Source organism: Manis pentadactyla, chromosome 1, assembly GCF_030020395.1.
Source record: "Manis pentadactyla isolate mManPen7 chromosome 1, mManPen7.hap1, whole genome shotgun sequence".
Lineage (NCBI taxonomy): Eukaryota > Metazoa > Chordata > Mammalia > Pholidota > Manidae > Manis > Manis pentadactyla.
The window spans coordinates 223,477,127-223,502,198 of record NC_080019.1 but is presented as its reverse complement, the minus strand read 5'-3'; the positions used below and the strand labels follow the sequence as shown (position 1 = coordinate 223,502,198).

General features: G+C 41.1%; 1 protein-coding gene across 29 annotated transcripts in view; it reads right to left on the bottom strand.

The window, feature by feature from the left end:
- The window catches only part of MAGI1 (membrane associated guanylate kinase, WW and PDZ domain containing 1), a 569,375-nt gene that overhangs the window by 206,548 nt on the left and 337,755 nt on the right, over positions 1–25,072 (bottom strand). The window lies entirely within an intron of this gene.

The window sequence follows — 25,072 nt, the reverse complement described above, 5'->3', positions numbered from 1 at the left end:
CGCAAGGAGAGGAAACATTTGATTTAGCTTTTTCTAGTACTATCGTTTCTGTATTTACTTTTACTTTAGAAATCCTTTTGCCTTTAGTTATAGATGTCTCCCAAATTCCTTTCCCTAAAGCAACTCTAATAAGCCAACATCAGAAAAATACACAGGCCTGTTTCTTTATGGGGATCATTACATAGGCAATCTCAATTGGTATCCTATCACCTGCTTTATATGGCAGAGGGTCAAACAGAAATTACAATTCAATTTTTCAGGAACTGGTGTCCAATTAATCACAGTGGTTGGCTCCTTTGTGAATATGGAGATCTCATCCCCTCTTCTCTCTCCCCCCTTTTTCCTCTCCTCTCACATCCATTCGCCAAGAGTGAATGGGAAACAAGGAGAGAAGCAGTGCGTCATCAGAAGCTTCTGCTCAGTGTGTTTTACTAATAGCAGCTGTAGTCGTTGCTTCTCTGGTGCCTTTAATGAACGGGTATACCCTCTGCTCCTATACCTAAGAATGTCAATACAGCTGTTTATCACAAAACAGTCCTCGGCATCAAAAAATATATAGTGGTCCAAGGACGTCCTTTCTGCTAATGACACTGTTATTTGCAAGCTTTTTTAGAACCTGGGTTCAGCAGGTTGGTAGCTCCAGCCACATCACCTGTTTCCTCTTCTGGCCACAAGTGACTTAAGAGGCAGGGAGGCTCTGGTCTACCCTGGGGGGAGGTCTGCTGACAATCACAACCGCCCATGCTCGTGCTCAGCAAGGACCAGCGAGTAACCCTCGGATACAAAGGTAATAACAGATCCACTCAGGAGCCAAAATTGAATGAAAAGACCAACAGGTTGATCCCACATCTCTTTCTTACAATCACAACAAATCCAAATACCAAAACCCAAACGTTTTTTAAATGCCGGTCCAGAAATACAACTCGAAACGTGCACCCTAAGAAAGAAACTACATATGGATACGAACAAATGACCTTCAGTATTTAACCTGGTGGGCTCGGTGCAGGCTGGGGGGTGAGAGACAAGGGTCCTCGGCAGAGTTTATTTCCCTCCGACCCACCCCCTTTTCCCAAAACCAGAAGAGAGAAGGCATGGGGGGAGGTAAGAGCAGATTTCTTGTTTGCCCAGTTGAGAAATGGAAGAATCAAGTCTCTCCTGATACCATTAATCTGCTAAAGCTTTCAACAGCACTAAAATTCACTGGCAAGTGACGAGCTGCGTCTTGTTGACAAGTTACAGTGCACGTTAAATCACGAAAAGAACCTCAGCGCATATCCCATCAATACTTGAGGGCTTCCAAAGTTACCATAAAACACCAATTTTCTGAAGGTAACAGCCTTACTACAGATGATGAAAGATAAGCTTTTCTTAACGAAGAAATGCAGTTAATTTCCCCAGAACCAGAAAAACAATGTTATTCCGTGGGTTACCAAGTGCACATACATGGGTTCATGGAGATTGTATATAGACCAACACTTAAATATTTTTAATATAAAAAGTCACAATGCTCTCATGCAGAAGCTTTCACTTTTATCTGGACCTCCAACAAATATGTCTGAACATTTTTAAAGCATTGAATTCTTGTTCAAGAGGAGTAGTAAAAACAAACAAACAGGCAGAGAACAATAAAAACCACTCATAAGTAGTCTCCTAAATGATTCTCAGTTGGCAGCCCAGAGTATGGTGAACTCTAGGAAAGAGAAAAGGACACTCCACACCTAATCCTTATAAATATGCTACACATACCCTCAAATAATTTGGCTCAGGCACAAATCTACTCCCTTTGTGAGTGAGACAAAGTCTATGTACCAACACCATGGGCATGGCAGCTTTCTCGCACCCAGATACCCAGGTGAGATAGACTTGGGACTCGGAAAGAGCAGAGGAGGGATGACAGGCTTCCTGCCTCTTTAAAAATCCCCAACCACCCTGGCTCGGCCCATTCACTTAGAAGAACCAGATAGGGTGACTAGCCTTTCAGCTCCCAGCACTCAGCAAGCCAGACTCTAGATTCCGCTTTCCATCTTCTGGATAGCCACAGACATGCGTATCTTACCTAGATAAGATAGTGCTCTGACAAGCACACGCTAATTTCCAAGAAGCAAATTTAAAAAGCCTTTTGCACGTACATTCTTTCTTTTAAAAATGGGGAAAACGGGAGGGGCGGGGCGGGGGGGGGGCTGTGGAAGATCGCAGTTCCTTCTTCCTTTTATTTTCCAGGGAGCTTAGAAAGCCCTCCGAAGTGCAAAGGCATGTGCCCACAGCGCCAGGGAGAGGCAGCTCCCCTCGCCTTCCTCAGCCTGGGCGCCGGAACAATGCAGCTACATACATTTACCAACACCTGCTGGAGCCTATTAATATGCACGGGGACGTATTGATGCCCCCCCTCCCTTCCCCTGCCCTCCACACTGAGCAGGCTTTCATCTCCTCTTTTACCATCCATCAGGAACTCATTTTGCCGTTCCCCTCCCCCTCAAGCCCCCCACCCCGCATTCAGCCAAGCCCCTCGCTCCGAAAGCCCAGGCTGACGAGCACACTTTGGAATGCACTTCATTAAAATTTAGCTGCCCGATTCCAACCTGCAATGCGGAGGAGGCAATACAAAGCGCGCGCCACACTCCCTCCAGCATCCCCTTCAAAAGCCCCATTGTTCGCCAGGCATCTGCTCCAGAGCCCGGCCTCTCCCTACCCACTGACCCCTGGTTTTTTTTTTCCCTCCCCTCCTCCCCCACTCCGCGGCCAAACGGGCCTCCCCGGTGAATCGAAACGCGGCCGCGGCCATCTGGCCCTCCCAAGCTGGCCCGGCTTCTCCCCGCCCCTCCTCCCTGGTCCACACACCACACACGGCGTCTTCACCTCCATGGACGTTCCCACAACCCAAGCGCAAACCTCGGGCGGCAGAGCGCCTCTGCTGCCGCCTGCCTGTCCCCAGGTTTCCTCCAGCGGCTGTGCGTTCGAATCCAGAGGTGGGCAGGGGGCGGCGAGGGGGCGATCGCGGACCACTCGTACTTGCCTGCAAACCCCACAGCCCAACCGCCAGGATTAATCCTTCCCTTTGTGAGCCTGAAAGAGCCTCCCACCACGCTGGTCCTCGGCTCTGCAGCGGCTGGAAAGAGAGGCGGAGGCGGGGGGGTGGGATCCGAACCCCTTCCTAGGCGAGCTGGGGGCGCCTCGGCCACCTGACCGCAGAGCCGGTTTGCGAGGGAAGAAGGCGCTGGTTGCGGGAGCAGCTGACCATGCGAGAAGGGAGAGAGGATGCCCAAGCTTGCGCCTTTTATATTACTGGCGACATTTCTAACACATGACAACAATTTCCATCTGTATTTAAGCCGGGAGTGTGAAAAAAGAGCATTACATCACAGAGCCCGGGTTCCTAGACGCTGCCGGATATCTAGGCCAGGAGGATCAGGGCCGCACCTGCGGAGCCCGCGGGAGCCCGGCGACGCGGCCACTGCCTCTCTCTCTCTCTCTCTCTCTCGCCAGGCCTGCCAGGTCCCCCCCCACCCCCACCCCCGCTCGCGTGGTCCTGGGGGGAGCCCCTGGCCAAGGAAAGGCGGGAAACGGGGCTGCCCCTTGGCAAGACGCAGGAGGCTGCGTGGATGGGTGGGTGCAGGCAAGGGAGGGTGGTGACTCTGGGTTAGGGGTGCAACCCGACTCCCCAAGAGCAAGGGGCAGAAGTCTTCCAAGTGCCTTCTCACAGGACCCACTTCTACCTTCTGCCTCTTCCCCCATTCCGGAGGGAATTTCAAAGATAATAACTCTCAGCTTTAAAATAAGAGTTTTCCTTGGAGTTAAGATAAAGGTGGATGGAGAGGCTTAGAACATTAATTTGAAGAATCCACTTTCAAGGAACAGACACTTCAAGAATTAAGGGTGGAACCTGGTTCAGAATCAAGCTGTTTCTCCAGTTCTTATCTCTATGTCATTCAAACTCACACTTTAAAAGAATGTGAAAGGGCGCAGCGGTATTCGCTGCCCTGTGTTCCTCAGGAAGCCTCTCTCCCTGACTCGCCCACCCTCCTCAGTGGGAAAACGACGGAGAGACCCCTGGCTTTGGAGAGGTAAGCTTCTCTGTTGTCAAATGGTCAGACTTGGCAGCTGCAAAAGCCCATGCTTGTCTGAAGGCAGAGAACACCCACCGACTATGAAAGGAGGGAGTGGGTCCACACCTGCCTTCCCCTGACCCAGGCGCTCAGAGGCCCGTGCAACCATCGTCTGGAAACCCATCGCTACACAGAGGAGAAGGGAACCGCTGATCCTACGTGAAAATGGGTGATTCCATATGATGGTAAAGTAGGCTCAAGGATGAAGGAGAAAACCGTGATGGGGCGGCAGGGCTGTTCCAATAACAAAGTAACGTAGACGGATTCTCCTTCCGATGCAGCATCAGCTGGATTTCACGGCAGATGAGAAAACAAAATGTTCCTTCACATTTGTTACTCAGGTAACTGTCACTGTGTGTTATGTGTTTCCTGAACAATCGGGGTGTGGAAGGACTAACATTCCTAATGCTTCTTGTCCTTCTGGTTATTCATGATGCTCAAGAGACTCAACTCTGGAATTGGACTCATTAAGTCCTCCCTGCATCTCTCCACTTGCCTGCTGTGTGATGATTGATAAGTTACTTGCCAGGTCTGTGCTTGTTCCTCCAAGTGTAAAAAATGGGACAAAAACTACCTCTTCCTGAAGATAATACACACCCATATGCCTGGCACAGTGCCCTACACCCAAAAGGTGCTCACTAAATGTCACCTTATTATTTCTGTCATCATTATTACGACTTTGTCTCTGTGTAAAGTGTCTCCACAGAATGAACTACTCCACCACTTCTGCAGGGAATGGCAGATTGTAACAGCTCCCAGGGCTTCAACTGGGGAAATACAGACACCAGCAGCCCGGACATCCCTTGACCTGTCAGAAAATGTGCACGAGATGCCTCGAGAAAAAAAAAAACAGATTTATTTGCTTCACTCTTGTTTCACATCTACTTTTAGGAAGATGAAAAGGGCTGAAGATCTAAGTGCTAAGTATTAGCTCTATTACATTTTTAGTTTGAGAGAAACAAACTTAAGGGAATGGTTTCTTTATCAACCATGTACATTATACATGTGAACATTTTCATCATTTCCCCTCTCAGTCATTCATCAAAAAGGAAAAAGAAGAGCAGATTCTACATAAAACTTTCAAAAGCCTTTAGCTAAGCATAATGCTGAAAAGTGGAATTTGTATTTTGTTAGTTTTCCACAAGAAAATGATTGTGCTGTATAAATTAAATTTCTTTTTCACAAAGAAGCTGCATAGAGAACACACTGAAGGGAACAAAAATACAAAAGCCGTTCTCTTTATGAAAGAAAGAAGGAACTTTTATTCAGTAAGTATTCGAGAATGTAGCTTTCCAATCTTCAATAGGGGGAGAAAAATAGTGCTCATTTGGTTTGGAAATACCCCTAACAATAACAAATTATTTCCAGTCAGAGCTCCAAAGACCACATTTGTCTATGCATAAGTGAAGCACAAGGAATGATTCCATGAAAATCTACTTGGTTTTTATCAGGGTGCACACTTGATCTCAAAAACGGAGGCTCTCTGAGCTTGTGTGGTCTCCACCATAAACCAGGAGAGATGCTTAACTGCATTTCTTCTGAGTTCTCTTTTGTTATACACACAATATTAAAACCAATAGGGCCTGAGCTGGCCTTCCTTCATGGGTGCCTGACTTCCAAACCTTAAAGTTGAGCTCTTCAGTGTCTTGTGGGCACAGTTTAAAGTGGCAGCAAAGGACAGACACTTCCTTATTAGCCATTTTTAACAAATGACTGTGAGAAAAGAACCAAGAATTTCCTTCCCTAAATGTGTTCAAAGCAATTAGAGAAATGATTAGGGATCAGACCAATTAAATTTTGTAGAAAAGTGACCACTTGGGAGGCAGTAGAGTGTTAATGAGATTGGGATCTGGGGCCAGACTAGCTGGGTTCAAAACCCACCTCTGGCTCTTTCTTGGTGTGAACCACTGTGTAAGAGACTTGACCTTGCAATGCCTCCACTTTCTCACCTGCAAAATGGGAATGAAGAGTTCCTGCCTTCTGGGATTATAGGGAAGGCTGAGTGAGTCAACACGGGGCCAGGTGGATAGATCTGTGTCTGGAGAAGACAAAGTGCTCAGTAAGTGTTATGACCACCACATCACTTACTTGTAACACTTCAGGGTGGATTTCGTTCAAAAGCTTGGTCTGCATATGCCTTTCCACAAATATTTACTTAGCACATACCAAGTGCATACCACTGCTGGATGTAATCAAGTGTGTAATATATCTATAGGGTTAGGGGAAAAATGGCTTTATAGTTATTTCTTAAGAGAAATGTCCTTTGGATATTGAACTGATATAATACAAACCACAATTCACAGAGTAAAATGCAATAAAAAAAATAATTAACAGGAAAAAGAAGGCAAAAATTATAATAATAGCATAATAATATATATAACATATTAGTGATGTTATATATAAATATAGTAACAGTAATAATAATAACATAATAAAATCTATGGGATATACTCATATTCCTACACAGAAGGAAATTATAGCCTTGAATGCATTTATTAGAGAATGATAAAAAAATTAATGAATTATGCTTTATATTCATGAAGTTATAAAAATAAAAATGAAATAAACTTAATAAAAAAGTAGAAAATTCAACAAACAGTGCTGGGACAATTGGATATCCACATGCAAATGAATTAAGTTGGAAACCTACTTCAGACCATATATAAGAATTAACTCAAAATGTATCACAGACCTAAATGCAAGACCTAAACTATAAAGTTTTTAGAAGAAAACATAGGAGTACATGACATTGGGTTAGATAATGACATCAAAAGTACAAGCAATAAAATACAAATAAATTATACTATATGACAATTAAAAAGTTGTGTGCTAATAAAAATACTGCCATCAAAGTGAAATGACAGTCTACAGAAGGAGGATGAATGTTTGTGAATCATGTATCTGATCAGGGTCTTGGGCCCAGAATTAAAGAACCCATATAATTCAACAATAAAGACAAGCAACCCAATTTAAAAAATGGCAAAGGACTTGAGTAGATATTTCTCCAAAGACAGTACACAGGTGGTCACTAAGCACATGAGAAGGCATACAACATCATTAGTCATTAGGGAAAATAAAATCAAAACTAAAATAATGTACCACTTTATACTCACTAGGATGGCTATCCTTAAGAAGTCAAATATTGGTAAGGACCCAGCAACTCTATTTCTAAATATAGAGCCCAGAGAAATGAAAACACATATATATGTACACAAAGATTCCTAGCAGCACTATTCTTAACAGCCGCAAGCAGAAACAACCCAAATGTCTATCAACTAACAAATGAATAAACAAATGTGGAATAACCATACAACAGAATATTACTTGGCAATAAAAGGGACCAAAGTACGTGCTACAACATGACTGGACCTCAAAAGTACTTGCTAAGTTAAAGAAAAGTCAGACAGAAAATGCTACAAATTGCATGCATCTACTGATATGAAATGTCTGGAACAGGCAAATTGACAGACAGAAGGTAGATCAGTGGTTACCTAGGTTATGGGAATTGGGGGAAAATGGGGCATGACTGTTAATGGGGACAGGATTCTTTGGAGGGGTTACACATTCTAAAATTAGATTGTGGTGACAGTTGTACAACCTTGTAAATATACTAAAAAACACTGATTGTTTTTTTTTTAAATGGGAGAGTAATATAGTATAAGATTTATATTTCCATAAAGTTGTTTTAAAAATGTAGAAAGAGGAAAGAATGAAATTAAAGTAGAAATACAGATAGGTAACTGCAGGCAATCAAGAAAAATAATCAAGACAAAAAGATGTTTCTATGAAGGGACTAATAAAATTGAAAAGCCTTTGGCAAATAGGACCGTGGGTGGTAGAAAGAGAAATCACAAATAATCAACCTCAGTACAAAATATGGGCCATTACAAAAATACAAGAGATTTATGGTCATGTATAAGAGAATATTATGTACGGCTTTATACTGGTTAATTTCAAAATCTAGAGAGAACGGATTATTTTCTAGGGTAATAAATTAATGTAATTACCTCAAGAAGCAGTAGGAATCCTGAGTAGAGCAATGACTATAACTAAAATGAAACAAAGTTAAAGAATTATCTTCTCCCTCCCTTTTCCCAGCTCTTCTAAGGAAAAAAAAAATCATGTCCCAGGGCCAGGATGTTTTATGGACAGATTTTACCAAGTCATCAAAGAGTACAACACCCTTTATGTTAATCTGAACCACACCCTCTCTACTATATACTATTTTCTACAGGTTCATACACATTTATGAATGATTAGATCTCAGAGGACTATTTTTAAATGATGATCTATAGTTACCTTGGTGAAGACAAAAGAAAATAGCATGAGGGTGGGTTGGTCAAAGAGGATGTTGAAGTTCATGTTGATATTTTTATTTTAGTAAATGATTTATATGCATTGCTTAAACAACAGAAAAATTATCTGTCCATAATTTGGAATGAAAAAATCAAGGTATTCAATGGAGATTGGATTAAAGATTCTGCCTGGTTGATTGAACCATGGAAGGCAGGTAAGAGGAAGTCATTATTGCCATCTACTGACAATTTATCCTAATTGTAGGCAAATCCCTAAGGAACAAAAGTCTCTTAAATGGTAGATTTACAGGCATAAATAAAAGTCAAAGCAGAAGTATTAAATAGGAATAACCTTATGATTTTCATAATACCAAAATTTTCTTAGTTCTAAGATGTCATTAGTTAAAAGACATACATTTTTTTAATGAACAGCTTTCCAAGAAAAAAGTAAACTAAAACATTAAATATGTATACCCATGTTCACCAACATCCAAATGCAGAAAAAAATATGTATCTGAGAATCAAGACATAACAGTGTTATTTGACCAACGGAGACACTGATAAAAATGAAAAACATTCTTCAAGTCATAACATCTTAAGCTTTGTTGTTTAGATTGTGCAGCAAAATTCTGTCCGGAAAATGGTATGTAGTCCGATACTGACATTAGCTTCAAGGTCTGTTTAAGAAATAACAAATATTTTTGGCTATTCAGGAAAATATTTTGACCTCAACATATCTGGTGTTTCTTAAACTGACCAAGGGGCCTGAATAGAAGATCAACATGTAACACAAGATTGAGATGCTAACATTGATGTTTTATCGTGGCTTATGGAATATGATGACTTTCATATGTCACAGACAATTGATAATAAATGACTTTACTTTGAATATTTATGTGTCCAAAGAGATGGGTATTTTTCTTATAATAACCTTTGATTTCCTTCATTAAAAAAATAAAAATAAAAGACCAGCTTGAGATGCTAGTTTCTAGCTGGATTTTAATTTGAATTGCCATGAAAGTATGAGGAAGTGATTCCTTCACAAAGAAATAACTCCACTGACAATTCTGTGGCTCTTGTTAGGCAACTGAGGCCACCAAACAGCGAATGAGGAATAAACAGAATTCCGGAGACTGTAAATCTCGAAAAGAAACAGAAATAGTGCAGACATGGAACATTTACCTTCCAGTGTCACTATGCTAGCATTGCCTCTCTTCAAAATGTGAAAGATGACCATCTTCTTGGATGGTACACAAATAAGCCTTTTTACAGGGTTTTCCAAGAAAATATAGGAAAAGCGAGCTTCCGGCTGTTATGCCCCAAAATGGCTCATGAATTATGCTTATGCATAATACATGCAAATATGCAATATTAGACAGCTAATGAGAGAATAATGATTCTGCAGTGGAGTTATCAAAGACGAAAGTTCCAGGAACTTCACACTTTTATTGCACAAGAGATGTTGTCAAAATTGACTCTTTAAATTTGTATGACTAGATGTCTCGACAAATGACCGGTTTCACAAGACCACATCTCTCCATCCTTCAAACTGTGTAGCATACCTTGAACCTACTGTAACATCTTTTTGTCTTTCACTCTCACTGGCCGGAGGATACAAATTAGGACTCCCGACGGTATATTCACCATATGCATATTAGAATTTTTCATTATACTCATATACCAGCCAAAGGAGCCTCTGAATAAGTCCATCACAATGAATAAATAAAGGGGCACGAAATACAGATTTGATCCTTGCCAGGGAGTGTGATGTGAAAGACAGCGGTGCACCACTGTAGGAAGTACTCATCTTGCAGATATACAAAGACCCAGTGAAGGACAGCCCCAGAGCTGGCAACAAAACTAGCCCTTGCAGTCCGGCTAGACCCTGCCACGGTGCTTGTCCTACCTCTAGAGCCTGCTGGAGGGCTTTCAGCAGATCAGGGTTAACAAGGGGGAAAGAACAAACAAGTCTAAAAGATGCACCAGCCATCTGAATGTGTCCATCAGTGTGCCTTATGTTAATAAATTACAAATTGTCCAACTTGGCCTTGATGGTTGGGTGAATTGTACAGCAGACTTATCACAATCGTAATTGCTGTAATGAACATCAAGCATTCGGGCAGCATAACTGCAGACACCACACTCTGCAATAAAGCCCACTTTTAGCCACAACGCAAAGATGAGGTCTAGCAAGCCCTACTGTGTAGCAGGGCAGTTCCACTGAAAAGAACCCTTCCTCCTCCTTTGCATCACTCCACTCTGCTCACTAAATAGTTGTCATGGAGATAGACATAGAGTGTGCATTTCTGTTCACTGGATTACATGGAGATATTTCTACGGTTTGAGCTCCTATTATGTGCCTGGGCCTCCCTTGCTGCTTCTCATCACTTAACTCACCACATTCCATGGGGATGATACTCTTCTCTCGATTTCATAAGTTAGGAAACCTCAGGGACATAACTTATCTGAGATTGACAAAGCCAGTGATTGGAGGGGCTGTGAGTCCACCCCCAGTTCTGTCCATACCTAAAGCGTATGTCTACTCAGCACCCACAAGCCTGTGTCTCTCAGGCTCTGCCAGGTGAAGGAGGCTGCTTCTCAGGCGGTTGCCTTGACACCCAGGTGGTGGTCAATGCTGATGTGGGTGCTTAAGGCAAGTTTCAATAGCGGCTTGTGCCTCTGGGATTGGTTTTCCATTCTGATTTCTATATATTTTAGAGATACATAGCCAATCACAGTAACATAACACTGTAATAAGGTTTGGGATGTCCAGGTCAACACCAACGTACGTGAATCTAGCGTACACACAGGCTTCCTGTACTGGCCCCTCCCGGGGCAGAGGACTCTTTGTTCCCTTCTCTGACCTCCCACCTCCTGCAGCAGGTCACACTACACCCTGAAACTGCTATTGCTCTAACTCCGAAGCAGCTTTTCACTTGGGCTGGCAACATGTCTGAACACTGGTGGCACCTTCAGCATCTCCACTATCACCACTGCTGGCACCATCCCCACGACGATGACCTGTCCCAGCACCCTCTACACGCGAAGTGCTTACAGGAGACCAAGCCTGGGATAGGCCTTCATGGCCACCTCTAACCACAACCCTTTAAGAGCGACATTCTTATTGCTGTTTCGCAAATGAGGAAAGTAGATCTCCGAGAAGCTGACTGCCAAAGGATGACAAGGAATTAAAAGACATTCTCCAAACTTCTACCCAGAGCAGGTAGATTTCTTTCACTGAGTCCTAGCTCTACATTTAATCTTATTCTCTCCTTTTCAGAAACTCTCTTCTGATTCTCATTTGCACAGACAAAATTCTCAAGAGAAGAGATAATAACTTCTAGTATTTCTTTGTAAGAAATCAGTCACTTTGGCCTTTTGTGTATGATGCACAAGGCCAGTGTCTTTCTTTTTGTATAAAAAGGAGAAGAGGACAGAGAGAAAGAGAAAGAGAGAGAAGAAAAAATGTGAGACTGTCTTAATTGGCTGTTCTTATGATATAAGAATAAATTTTCTTTTTCTCCATTTAGATACTAGTCACCCAAGCCTTCTTTGTGCACTGAAGTATGCTTAGTGATGAACATGCACCTCCTCATATCATTCTCGCCACAACCTCTAGAGCAGGTATTACTGGGCCCATCACAGAGATGAAGCTGGACAAGATCAGGCAACCCGTTCATGCACAGCTAATAAGCAACAGAATCTAATATGCAGGAATTTAAACCCAGGCTCTTTCTACAAATCAGCAAGAAAAAGACAAACAACCCAATTAAAAAGAAAAATGGGAAAGTACTTGAGCAGAGACATCACAAAAGAGGATATCCAAATCAACAATGAGCATTTGGAAAGGTGCTCAGTATCATTTTACATCAGGAAAATGCAAATTAAAACAACTAGATACCACTGCAGATCCACCAACATGAAAAATAAAAAAACATGGAGCACAGCAGATGTTGGCAAGGATGAGGACCAACTGGGACTCTCCAACATGCAAGTATGAGGGCAGATTGGTAGAATCACATTGGAAACTGGCAATATATATCTGTTGCAGCTCAACATATGCCTACACTGTGAACCCAGCAGTCTGACTCCTGGGTGGGAAGTGAGTACATGTGTTCACTTGTTCCCAGCAGGAGCTAAAAACTGGAGATAATTCAAATCAGCAGAAGAATGGAGAAAGAGATCATGGTATATTCACCCCTATCTTTGTTGCTGCATCATTTACAATAGCCAAGTTATGGAAGCAACCTAAGTGTTCCTCAGTAGATGAATGGATAAAGAAGATGTGGTACATATACACAATGGAATATTATTCAGTCATAAAAAGAAAGAAATCCTGTCAACAGCCTGGATGGATCTAGAGGGTATTATGCTCAGTGACATAAGCCAGACAGAGAAAGACAAATACCATATAATTTCACTTATTTGTGAAAAATAAAAACAACACAAACAGCAGTCAACTCACAGACACTGAGAAACAACTAGTGGTTATTGCCATGGGGAGGGGTTGGAGTGGGTGGGTTGGGAGGGTCAGGGGATAACGGGGCACAAAAATTCTCAATCATAATATAAGTGGGTCATGGGGATGCTAGTGCAGCATGGAGAATACAGCCATGATTCTGTAACATCTTTGTATGTTGACAGTAACTGCACTAGAGGGGGTGAGGGTTTACTAACATGGGTAACTGCTGAACTACTATGCTGTATTCTTGAAACCAATGTAAGACTTTATATCAACAATACTTCTATAAAAAGAAGAGATCATGGCATATTCATATAATGTAAGACTGCCCAGCAATTAAAAAAAAAGCCGAAAGTACTGTTGCATGCAAACAATATGGACAAATCTCACAGAGATAATATTAGCAAAAGAAGTGAGAACAAAAGAATGCATAATGTATGATTCAATATATAAGAAATTCAAGAACAGGTAAAATTAATCTAGGGTGGTAAAACAGAATCATGATTAGCTCTGGGAAGGAGAGGAAGTATTCAATGGGAGGAGACGTGGGGGAGCCTGCCAGAAGGCTCAATGTGTTCTCTATGTTGATCTGGGTAAGGGTTACATGGATGCAGTGTGTGCATATATGTAGATTTTTGACCGTGCAGAAGTCAGCACCCATAACCCCCACAATGTTCAAGAGTCAACTGTGATATGAATTCAGAACAAAACAGCAGGTATTATATAAACACATTATTTCTTCAACTGCACAATGTTCCTTTGAAATAGCATATGTTTTAGTTTTTTCTGACAGTTTGTTTCTCAATTTGTAAATAATGCACATCTACAGGGAACTGGGAAGGTACAAAATTCCCCCGCAGAACCTCAGTCTGCAGTAGATTTTTAAGGGATGTCTAATTCTAGCGTAACGAAGGCTGAGCGTCCACCTTCCTACAGGCGACCTTTGGGAGGACTAGACCGAGCAGCAAACATGAAAATCAATCAAACCTATATGAGCCACAAACTTCTATCCATGGGGAAAAAACATGTAGCTTCCTAGAATTAGCCAGTCACACAGGCAACACTGCCAGAACTTAGGGCAAATTTCAGTCTGCCCAGTGGGTTTACAGGATGTAAATTTTTCACTTTCAAGTCATATTATACATTTAAGGAATATTTTATCTACAACTCAGACAATATTTTCTTTTCAAAATTCCAATAAAATAGAAGTAGGTTCCCCCTGCCTCCAAATCACTAGTGAAGTGAAGTAGGGACTCTACAAAACTATTTAGGGATGGAAATAAGCCCTCAAATCAACAGATGATGAAAACTAAGAATACAGAAATTTAAACTCCTAACAATCCTATAAGGTCTATTTGTGATGATCTTATGGGAAAAGAAAGAAGGAAATCACAAGTTCACTTATGTATAGCAACTGCAATTAGAAAGCCAAAGTAATAAACCTTTTATAGATCTGCAAGTTGCTGACCTTGAAAATGACTTCCTTTCTACTATAACCAGATTTTGTCTCACTTTTCAAAGCAGGGCAGTAAGACAATAGCATTGGCTCCACTTCAAATAGGCAGCTCATGAGAGTAGAGAAACGCCAACTAGAAATATGGCAACCTCAGAAGAAATGGCCCAAGGAATAAAGAGCTTCCCTTCTGATGACAGAAGTGATGAGAAATACAGTGAGAAGGCTGTGCCCTGGTCAAACTGGGGTGCTGGTAAGACCCCTCTTGCTTGCTTAGCTAGACACTGGATAACTGTCACCCTGCTCAGGTTTCTTCCATTAATAAGCAAATGAAGCTGGATATGAAATAGCCACAGTCCAACGAAGTCATCTCGTACCTGTAGAGGTGGTTGAAGAAGGAGAAGGGCAAAGGACACCATTTGACCCAAATCACCTATTCATGAAGGGCCTCAGATTTAAACTTCTCTTCTTTTCAAATAAAGTTATACCTATAATTACAAAGATACACCGAAAGGAATAAAAGATGTTTAAAATTGGGGTCTACTCCCAGACTACACTGCCTTTAGTGTACCTTCGGTTACTGTTCATACGTCTTGTGATTAGTAAATACCACAATAATACTATATTGGTACATGTATGTTAAAAATATTAGCTAAATGCAAACATTAATACTATGTCCTGAGTCTTGCTGTAGCACTAGTTTTTTTTGTTTTTAAATACTTTAGGAGACTCAAAAATATATGTAGTCTGTCAGTCCTTAAGAAGTCTCAAGAAGCAAGCATTGTCCAAAGGACTATATGATTTTGGGACTGGGCCTGGGAGACTGGGATGCTTATTGTGTCTATTATACCCCTAATAATCAGATTCCTTTTCGAAGAGGAACTAAGCCTAGAGATGTTAACTAGAGTCACATGCCCGCAGATGCATGGATAGATGTGTCCTGGTCTCCCTGGGAAAGAGGTTCCTCTGCTTTTTGCCTCTCCTTTGGAATGTATCTCACTTCCTGCTCACACTGATCTGTTGGTCTTAAGACGGAGCTTGGTTCCTGTTCTTGGATGTCTTATAGTCCTGGGCTTACCCTGTCATGGCATTTCCCTTACTCCTTAGAGCTGCCTTTTGTCTGTCTTCCCAACTGTACTATAAACTCCCTGAGAGCAAGAAACATAATGAGTGCACTCCTAAATGCTGAACACCTAAAGCTGCGACCTGCTCACACTGATATTCAATACACGGTTATGAATAGACAGATAAATGGAATAAATGGAGAATGGTTAAGTGAGTAGATGATCAATTGATTGACAGAAGGAAAAAAAAATGCTATTGTAAGATCCAATCTAATACTGTCTCTGTCCTTTAATAAGCTGAATTAAGAATGGAGAGCTCTTGTAACTGGACTGTGTAAGGCTTCTGGTGTTCAAGTATCCAGTGGGCATTACCCTCAAAGGAGTAAGGCACCGCTTCGCCAGATTTGGAAAGCACGATTGAAGCATGTATGTCCCAAATGGAAGGTAATTTGATGCCACCTTTCGGCTTTATGTCTAGCTGAGTATCTAATGTAACTCAGTCACTGCATAAAGCCATGCGATCAGGGTACTACCAGCACCGTGCTCAGCACCCACACCGATTACAAACTGAACAGTGCCCCCTGGAGATGTGAAATGGGTGGATTTCATGGGATCTAAGACTAGGAATTAGAAAGAATAACAAAAACCACCCCCCCACCCAAGAAAAGGAATATGTTTAATTACTGATTGTCTTTCCTTTTCTAAAAAATAAATGTTCTCTAGATCTATAAATAATAAGCAATATGAGCTACTGGTTAAGAGTGAAACTTCTGGAACACAGCACAGCCATACCACTTATTAGCTATGACATCTTAAGCAAATTACCTAAATCTTTTTATTCCTTGGTTTCCTTGAATGGGGACAGTAACAGCATTTACATTACAAGGCCACTATGGGGATTAAATGAGTTACGCTAATATAGAAAAATACCTAGCACATGGCAAATGCTCAATATATGTTCAGAATAATAACTATTATTATATTTTTTGTATTCATTTAGAAGCCCTTTTGCAGATATTTAGGATCCATTAAAAATAATTTTCCCAACTTATTTTCTAAATATATTCAGGATGTGTATATGTATCTAAACATATAAATGTACACATACATAGTATTAGCCAGGAAAACGCAGTGGTTACTAGGGAAAGTTCTAGTATCCATCCTGATTGCTTGGTTTCCAGTCCCACTCAACTGTAAGGTGAGTCACTTAACCTTAACAAGCCTCCATTTCCTCATCTGTTAAAGAGAGTAATAGTAGTGCTTACTTCATAGGGATTCCAGGAGTAAATGAGAAACTATAATGAAAACACTTAGTATATACTAAGTATTCCATAAGTGTTAGACTTTTGTTTTAATATATGCACAATGTCTTTCGGGCTAGTCTCACTATACTTTAATAAACAAAATCTATCAAAGGACTAACAAAATCTCAATTCTAGGCTAAAAGCACTGATCTTAATAAAGGGGAAAAAGCAAAAACAGGACAGTCACATATAATCTCCTGTTCTTAAAAATACATCGGTTGCTTTGTAATTGTTTTTGGTATGGGTTTATTTTTAAATACTTTACTTGGAAATAATTTCAAATTTACAGAAAGGACACTGCATACCCTTTACTCTGATTCATCTATTAAAGTGACCTGCCGGCTTACCATCTATTCTCTCTCTCCTCCCCTCCTACCATGTAAGTAATATATTTTTATCCGTTTGTAATGTTTTGTAGCCATTTGAGAGTAAAGCTGCATTGGCCATGGCCCTTTACCCCTAGATATATTAGTGTCTTTCCTAAAAACATGGATGTGTAATTGATTAAGTGTAAATGCAACAGGAAAATAATAAGCCTACTTTATTCATAATATGATTGAAATAACACAAGTGGCATTTTCCTGTTCTTTAAATGTAAGACAATCATTCTGGGTAGCTCTCATTTCACACAGACTTTAGGTAAACTCCCCGGAGCATAACTGGTGAAGTATCCTTACTTGGACCTCAGCATAAATGCACATAATCCATTACAGAGGCTGGAAAATTTACTTCATACATGTTTTTATTGAACACATTTGATGCAAGGAGATTTCTTTTAAAATACGTTGTACTTCATCTCTTGACTTAAATGATTCTTGGGAAGCTAAAATTTGGTAAAAACTTCTCTTAAAATAAATAATAGACAGTACGGGTACTGTGAAAACTTCCATGTCCCTAGATAAATCGCTGAGGAAATTGCTTTATAATTGCAACAAATCTCGATGAAAAATGTCAGCTAAAATTATAAAGCAATTAAATAAATTAACATGGCTGCCAAGTAGAAATATTAGTATCCTAAACCCAGCTAAGGATTAATCCATATGTTACTAAGAGAAGACTATTAAATTCAATACATTAATTTTTTTAATGGTGTTTAAGGAGACTGCATCCAGAGAAATAAACCAAGAACTTGGACTCTTGGAGGCAGTTGGAACTGGGTTTGAATCTGGATTCCACCACTATTGGGCTGTGCGTGTATCCTTGAACGAGGCACTTACCTGAACTCTCCACACCTCAGTTACCACACTCATTATGCCTCTCACGATACATAAAGTTAAAAAAGACAAACATATAAATCACTTAGCACAGTGCTTGTACATTTAGGAAGCACTGAATTAATAAGTGTTCTTACTAAGCAGCAAAGCTGGTCTAACACGTTTTTATAAAATGATAAACTGAATCAGCTCTACTTAAACTTAAATCTCAACTCCTGTGCCTTATCCTTTTTCAACACCTGTGAGAAGCTTAGAATAAAGAGGACTAGCCAAGTCATGTTTATATGAGTCTGTAAACAGACACACATAAATCAAATCCACTATTATGAGCTTTTAAATTTGTAGTTTTTCTTTACTTTTTTTCTCCAATATGGCTCCATCCACTCAGCAAATATACAATGGCAATTAGGGTTAACAACATATAGTAAGACATACAGAGAAAAAGAACATTGAGGAATTAGCTGGTGCTGAGAGTATGCAGAGAATTTGCTGTTTTGAGCATGCCTATTATTGGCTAAATTATCCAATTATTAATCTTCACTACGTTCTCGCCTAGCATCTAGAGTTGTTACTTAACAAGTATTGGAAAATCACTTCTTTTAAACGTACGTTCTTCCCCCCAAAAAAGAATCACATGAAGGATAGAAAGCATTAAAAAAGAGAGTCATATAGAAGTCTAAAGCCTAATGAGAAGTTGAAAAGAGAAAGGAGATTGCTGCGCTTGAGAAGCCAAGTTAGAAAGATACGGGTAAGGTTATGAAAGAAGGAAGGCTGCCCTAAGAAGAGGACCTTTCCACAGGGCGACTGTCAAGTGTCATGCTCACTGCTGGGGGCGGAGGTACTTAAAACATTGATAAAGGTAATGAGAAAACAGTCCCAGAGAGCCTGAGTTACCTGCCCAGGTCAACAACAGGTTAAGGGGTGGAGCTGGCCAGCCTCTCCAGTCTACCACACTTGCCCATCACCCCAAATGTTCTACCACCAAAGAGGAGAGGAACCCTCCTCACACACATGAATGGCCGAGTCCTCCCCACGAACTCACTGATGAGACAGTGCTCTTCTCCCTTGGCAAAGAGAAGAACAGACTCCACTTTAGGGGCTTCAGTGTTCCCTAGGGGGCATGGTAGAAATGAGGATTGATGCCTCATTTTGGGTTGTCAGAAACCTGAGGTGTGCTCCTGGCATTTATCAAGTAGATGTTACCAGAATAACAAAAGAACCTTCCAGCTTCCTTCATGACATTTCAGTGCTCCACCAGACCTGCATGTGGATGAAGTTTGCTTATATTTATGTGAATCTAGACTCTAACTCCAGATTGCATCTAAACAAGAAATACGTGTTTTCTAATCCCATTATTATTTTTTTTTTTTGGCACAAAACTCCTTGCCTAGACTATTGTGTTACTTTGTGAAACACAAATTGTGTAGCAGCTTTTATGTGGTGGAATAGGAAACTGAGCATGAGAAATGACACAGCAACCAAGGCGAAAATCCCCTTGGTACAGACAATTTTGTATTTAGTGTTTTCTACGTGTATAACACTGTGTTGAGCATTAGAAAAAGTATAAAATCAAATCAAAAGTGTCAGAATTCATCCCTACCCATGAATTTGCTTTGATGACAGAAGATTCCATTAGGTAAGGTGTTCACAGCAGCATCATATTTAAAGTCATCTGTTAAGAACCCTCTATCACAATATGGACATTCTTAGTTCTAACTCTTGACATCTTTGAGGACAACCACACAGGAAGCCGATGTAGAATGTGTAGGTAGTGATGGAGAAGGAAGGACAGGTCAGGTATGGGCAGTAAGGGGGTGGCTCAGTGGGTAGGAGTCCCCAGACCACAGACCAGCCAGGGGCACATGGGAAAACAGTGTTGATGAGTAATGGGCAAGGGGAGAGAAAGGCTTGAGAGCTGCTGGGGCAGTAACGAGAACTAATGCTGATTGTGTTGTACACAACAAACATTTGCAACCGAATAGGAGAGAGGCAGGGTTGAAGAGTCCAGTGGGTTTGGTTTCAGATCCCTAACAGTCTGGGTGTTCTCCATGAAGCCAGAGTTTGAGATGACATATATATAAGTTAGAGATGACATATGTACATGCATCATGGCTGGATTTCTAGCACACAGTAGGAGTCCAAAAACTGGAGAGCTATTATTATGGTTACTAGTCACAGTTCTGCACTAGGCTAGGCTTGTAAAGGCTAAAGCAATCCTTTAATTCCAGGGAGCACTTACTTTGGTTAGAGGACAAGGGCAATAGGCACAGTGAGAAAGTCACCAGTGACTCTGATTAGTCCTGGGGATGCTTCTGGAAAAGTCTAGTTCATAAATTACAACCTAAAGCATTCCACATGTGTCAATCAAAACCTGAACACAGAGATGCACAGTCCAGGAGAGAAGCTATTTTCCATCACCCAGTAATTTTATCCTTGTCTGTGGTTGACAAATTGGTCTAGTTCCTATCAACAGCTCTAAATGCAGAATGGGTTGATTATAGGCAAAAAGTGCTGGAAAGAGCGGTGCTTAAGAGAAACTAATAGGTTCAAGTTACCCCAAAGGTAATTTATGTCCCTGGCATCATAGTCACATTCAAAATAATAAGCAATGCCAACTGCATGCCTGTTCATATATGGTACCTCTACAAATAAAGATCAGGATCACCTATGTTTCCCACATCAAATTTAAATGGTCTTACCATGGAGGCGGGGTCGGGGTCAGTGAGTAGGGAAGGTGAGGGGAATAAAGGGGCACAGACATTCTGAATCATAATGTAGGTTGGTCACAGGGGCAGTAGTACAGCACTGAGAATATAGCCAAAGATTCTGCAACATCTTCCTATGTGGGCAGCTAGTAACTGCACTCATGTGGGTGAGGATTTAATAACACTGTTAACTGTTGAGTCACTGTGTTGTATACTTGAAACTAATAAAGATTGTATATCAATGATACTTCAACTTAAAAAGACATTTAAATGGTCTTATAGATCACGCACGTTTAATCCCTTTTCACACTGGTTTCAGTCAATGGTCAAGGCCTCTTAGGCAGATTACAACGGTCTCAGTATCCCTGAGAATCTTAATCAACAAAGTGTTAAACTACAGAACAAAACTCATTTATCCTCTTTCAGATGACCTCTGCTTGAAGAGAAAGATGAGTTCCTTAGCACTGAGCCCAGAGAAGGGGGAAGCAAAGGGAGGGGTGGCGTGCAGCATTCCAGAGAACCAGTACAACTGGATGAGTTGTAGCTCGTTTTGACAGCAGCAGTATAGTAAATGACAAGCCCTGTCAGGTAAGGCATTTATCTTCCCGGGAAAAGCAGCCATTCCAAAGCAAGAATCTCAGATCTCAGATGTTGTCACATCAGCTAGGACAAGAAGTCATAAAGCAGGAAGGCTATCAATGCAGGAGGGACAGCGATATCTAGGCTGTAATTAGGAGGAGCCGTGAATGGGCACCCCGGCTCCGAGCTCACAGCACGGAAGCCTTGATTTTCCTCCCTCTGGGCTTAGATGACAAGCCAAGTCATCAGCAGAGTCCTTATCAGCCATCTCAGAGCTCAAGCCTCTGAGCTGCCTTTTCTTCTGAAAGCTTTCTGGCAAAAGCTGCTAGGCTGTTTCTCGCAAATGCTGAGGAACCAAGAAAAAACTAAAACAAACAAGCAAAAAGCGTCTTTATCCATTTCTTCATTTGTTCATTCATTCAACAGTATGGGTCTTATGGTCTGGGCACCAAGCTATGCATGTGATGATCACTAAGGTAGTTACACTTCCCGACCTCAGGAGAATGAGATGCTAACAGGATAGACAGGTCTGCGGCAGGTTCTAGCAGCCATCATCTGTGCTTGAAGGGGGTCCCAGCAGGGGGACTTCAGGAGCAGGTAAGGGGTGATAGGCCCAATCCCTGGAGGCCTCTGGGGAGGAAGTGGCATGTAGATTAAAGCTTAAAATAAGGTATGAACTGGTCAGATGGAGAGGTAGAGAAATAGGAGGAAAGAGCATACCCCCATGTATAAGAAGATACCAGGTATGCATTTGGGGAAAGGATGCAGTTTGTATGATTGAAGCACTAAGGGGAGGGGGCTGGCAATGGAAACAGAACTTGAGGGGTGGGAGACAGGAATATCATCCAGAAGTTTCTGAGGAACGAGAGAAGTGAGCAACCCCGATGGCATTTACATGCATTTCAAATCTGTGGATTTAAAGGTGGTTTTCCATAGATACACTAAGAAGAGATCTAATGAAATATAAGATAAACGGAGACAGTGCCAGAGAATCCTATAATGACTTTTTAAAAGCTGAATAATCATTAAGCAATTATTAAAATTCTATTGCACACACCAGTGAGTTACTTGCAAATCAGACAGAATATACTTATTTTTAAGGTATGGTGCCTTCCACAGCCCCCCACTCTAAGACATAGGACCCCATGATTTTAAACAGCTAAAACTATAAAATTCAGCAATGAGAAACATTTCTTTTCCCTTTCTTCTTTCACTCCCTGTAGTCCCTGTTATACTGCTCTAGTCACACAACTATTAATTACACCCGGTGCAGGAGTTAGAGAGAACTTGTTTAACCCCAATTGTGCTGCACACTAACTGTGTGACCCTAAGCAAGCTACGAATCTCTCTGAGCTCTATTTCCTCAAGAAACCCATCTCTTAGGGGTGCTGTCAGTACATGGAGATGGCGTGTAAGGCAGGTATTTCTATGTCCATTTTACTGTAGAGTAAATGAGCGTCGACACACAGCTACACGACAACCCTCACACTCCACATCAGGGCTTCTGACTCATTCTGCACTAAGTCCTCTTTTCTGTCATACTTCTTTTTGGAGGGGTAGGGGGAGTGGGGGTGATTTTTCAATGGCAAATATAGTTACGTTTCAAGTACGATGACCTTTTGCATGCTGTAGCAATAATAGAAGTTTTTGAATAAAGGCCAAAGAAAAGGGGAATGGAGAATAATAATGACTGTAGCAAAAATAGCACCAGATGGACACTTAAATGGGTGAATTGTATGGTATGTGAATTATATCTCAATAAGCTGTTAAAAATAAAAAAATGAAAATAGCACTAGATGCGAAGTGAGTAATGTGGCATTTTAGAAGGGGTAAGATTTTGAGGAAGTTTTATTTGTTGCTTCGTTTTCTTCTCTGTAAAAGAGGGATGCTATTACCTGCCCTGCCTGTGCCAAGGAAATGAGATAGAACAGAATCCTAAATGGTACCATTCATCACGGTGCACACACGGCTCTCCTGCCCTCTGACACCACTGAAAAGAACTTGGGGACCAAGGGGCTTTACTAATTAATCTCTAATGGCAAGTGAACCTCCTAAAATGCATAGGAAAAGAAATCTACCCAGCTTGCAAGCACCTGCTCATGAGGTCATCCCTTCTCAAAATACTGAAGTCACTAAAATATCAGCAGCAGGAAGTTCTGGAAAATGCAGATTACATGAGCTTGTTTCCCTGTGGCACAGTGACAACGTATCAGGAGGCTGCATTCTCCAACTGAAAGGCTTCCTAACCCATTAGCCCAACAGGTTGGTGGAATGTTCTGCTTTACTAGCCACCTGGGCCAAAGAATCAAAATAAACACAAATGTAGCTGGAGTTATGGAGAGGCGTTTAAGAGAATCCCACATCACCTCTGGTCTACTCATGTTCAAAGGCACACACGGTGTGCCAGACTCAGAATCAGACCTCTTCTGAATTTCCTTCCTTTTTCATGAAGGAAACATAAAATGAAATGTTACTTGCTTTCTCTTTCAATGGAAAGACCACTTCCACATTCCAAATCTCTGATTTGCTAGTTTCATAGAAATGAAACATCGATACCAGGGGCTTTATACATGTAGGGATGAAACACGATTTTCCAATGGTTTTAACAGGCTGAGGTCATTTTTGCCCCAGTTCCTACATAGTGGTAAGCTACAAATCAAGCCATTTAGCTCACAGTCAGGTCCAATAAATCAGTGGGAAAAAAAATAAATGGGAAAGCATGCCAAAATGTAACCATAGTAACACCACAGATGCATCAAGAAATGGTGTGCTCATTTGCTTCATTCCCCATTTCTTAAATTGGAATCTAAGTAGGGGAAAAATTACACAGAGAACAATCATGATTCTGCAATTACTGAATTCTGCAAAACGGCGTTCAACCTTCTGTACTAAAACTTTAGAGGCAACGATGGTGCAGCTACAGAGACAGGCCTGGATGGCCTAGGAGCCCCAGAGACATGGACCTGACACTTGGTCTCCCAGTGGTTCTGTTTCCTCCTCTGTACAAGGGGTATTAAACATCCCAACCCGCAAGGGTTATTCTAAGAGTAAAACAGGACAGTGTGTCAGAGGCAGGGCAGTGGTGGACTCAGAAGACCTCAAGCCCTGGCCATCTTTTGCCTCACTTTTACTGACTGACTTCAATGTACTGCTTTCTTGGTCTATAAAAATGAAATAATAATCCCTACTTCTTGCCCCTGTGATTAACATTAGAAATTATTGTTTCTAATATTAATATTCAGTGAGTATCAATTAATGAGTATTCCTAATTATTATTCCAAAGGCAAAGCATTATGTAGGATATTATTAGAATTATAGTGGTCAATTTCAATGCTGAAAAGCTAATAGAACTAAGAGCCAGAAATCCACACGAATACATCATGAGAACACCACCTCTGTCAAATGCAGCTCTCCATGCAACAGAACGAGGCAACCTTGTGGCACTGGCCTAAGTTACCTTTTTCTTTTGGAGCCCTGGTAAAATGGACGGCAGAGGACTATTCTAGAAACTATCCTGGACTTAAGGCCTATGTCCTTGAAGATCTATGGCATGCCTTAGATTAGTTCTATTTTTTCGCAGTAATATCAGGTAACATTAGCACTCCAGCACACCACTTGCAAAATATTATTTTTTAAAGAAAACCATTTATAGCAAACAAATCACAGCAGTAAGCAGGGTACCTTCAACTTCACATTATTCCTCCTTTGTTTGCTAGTTTAAAAATGCTGTTTCTAAAAACAATGTCAAATTTTGAAGGACTGCATAATAGAAGAAAATAAAACTTCCAAGTAATAAAGACAGAATCATTCTTTCTCCTTATTTTGAATGAAATTGAGTAGTCGTGTATCTTCCTAGGATTCCTACCTCCTAATTAGCTGTGTAGGAATCTAGT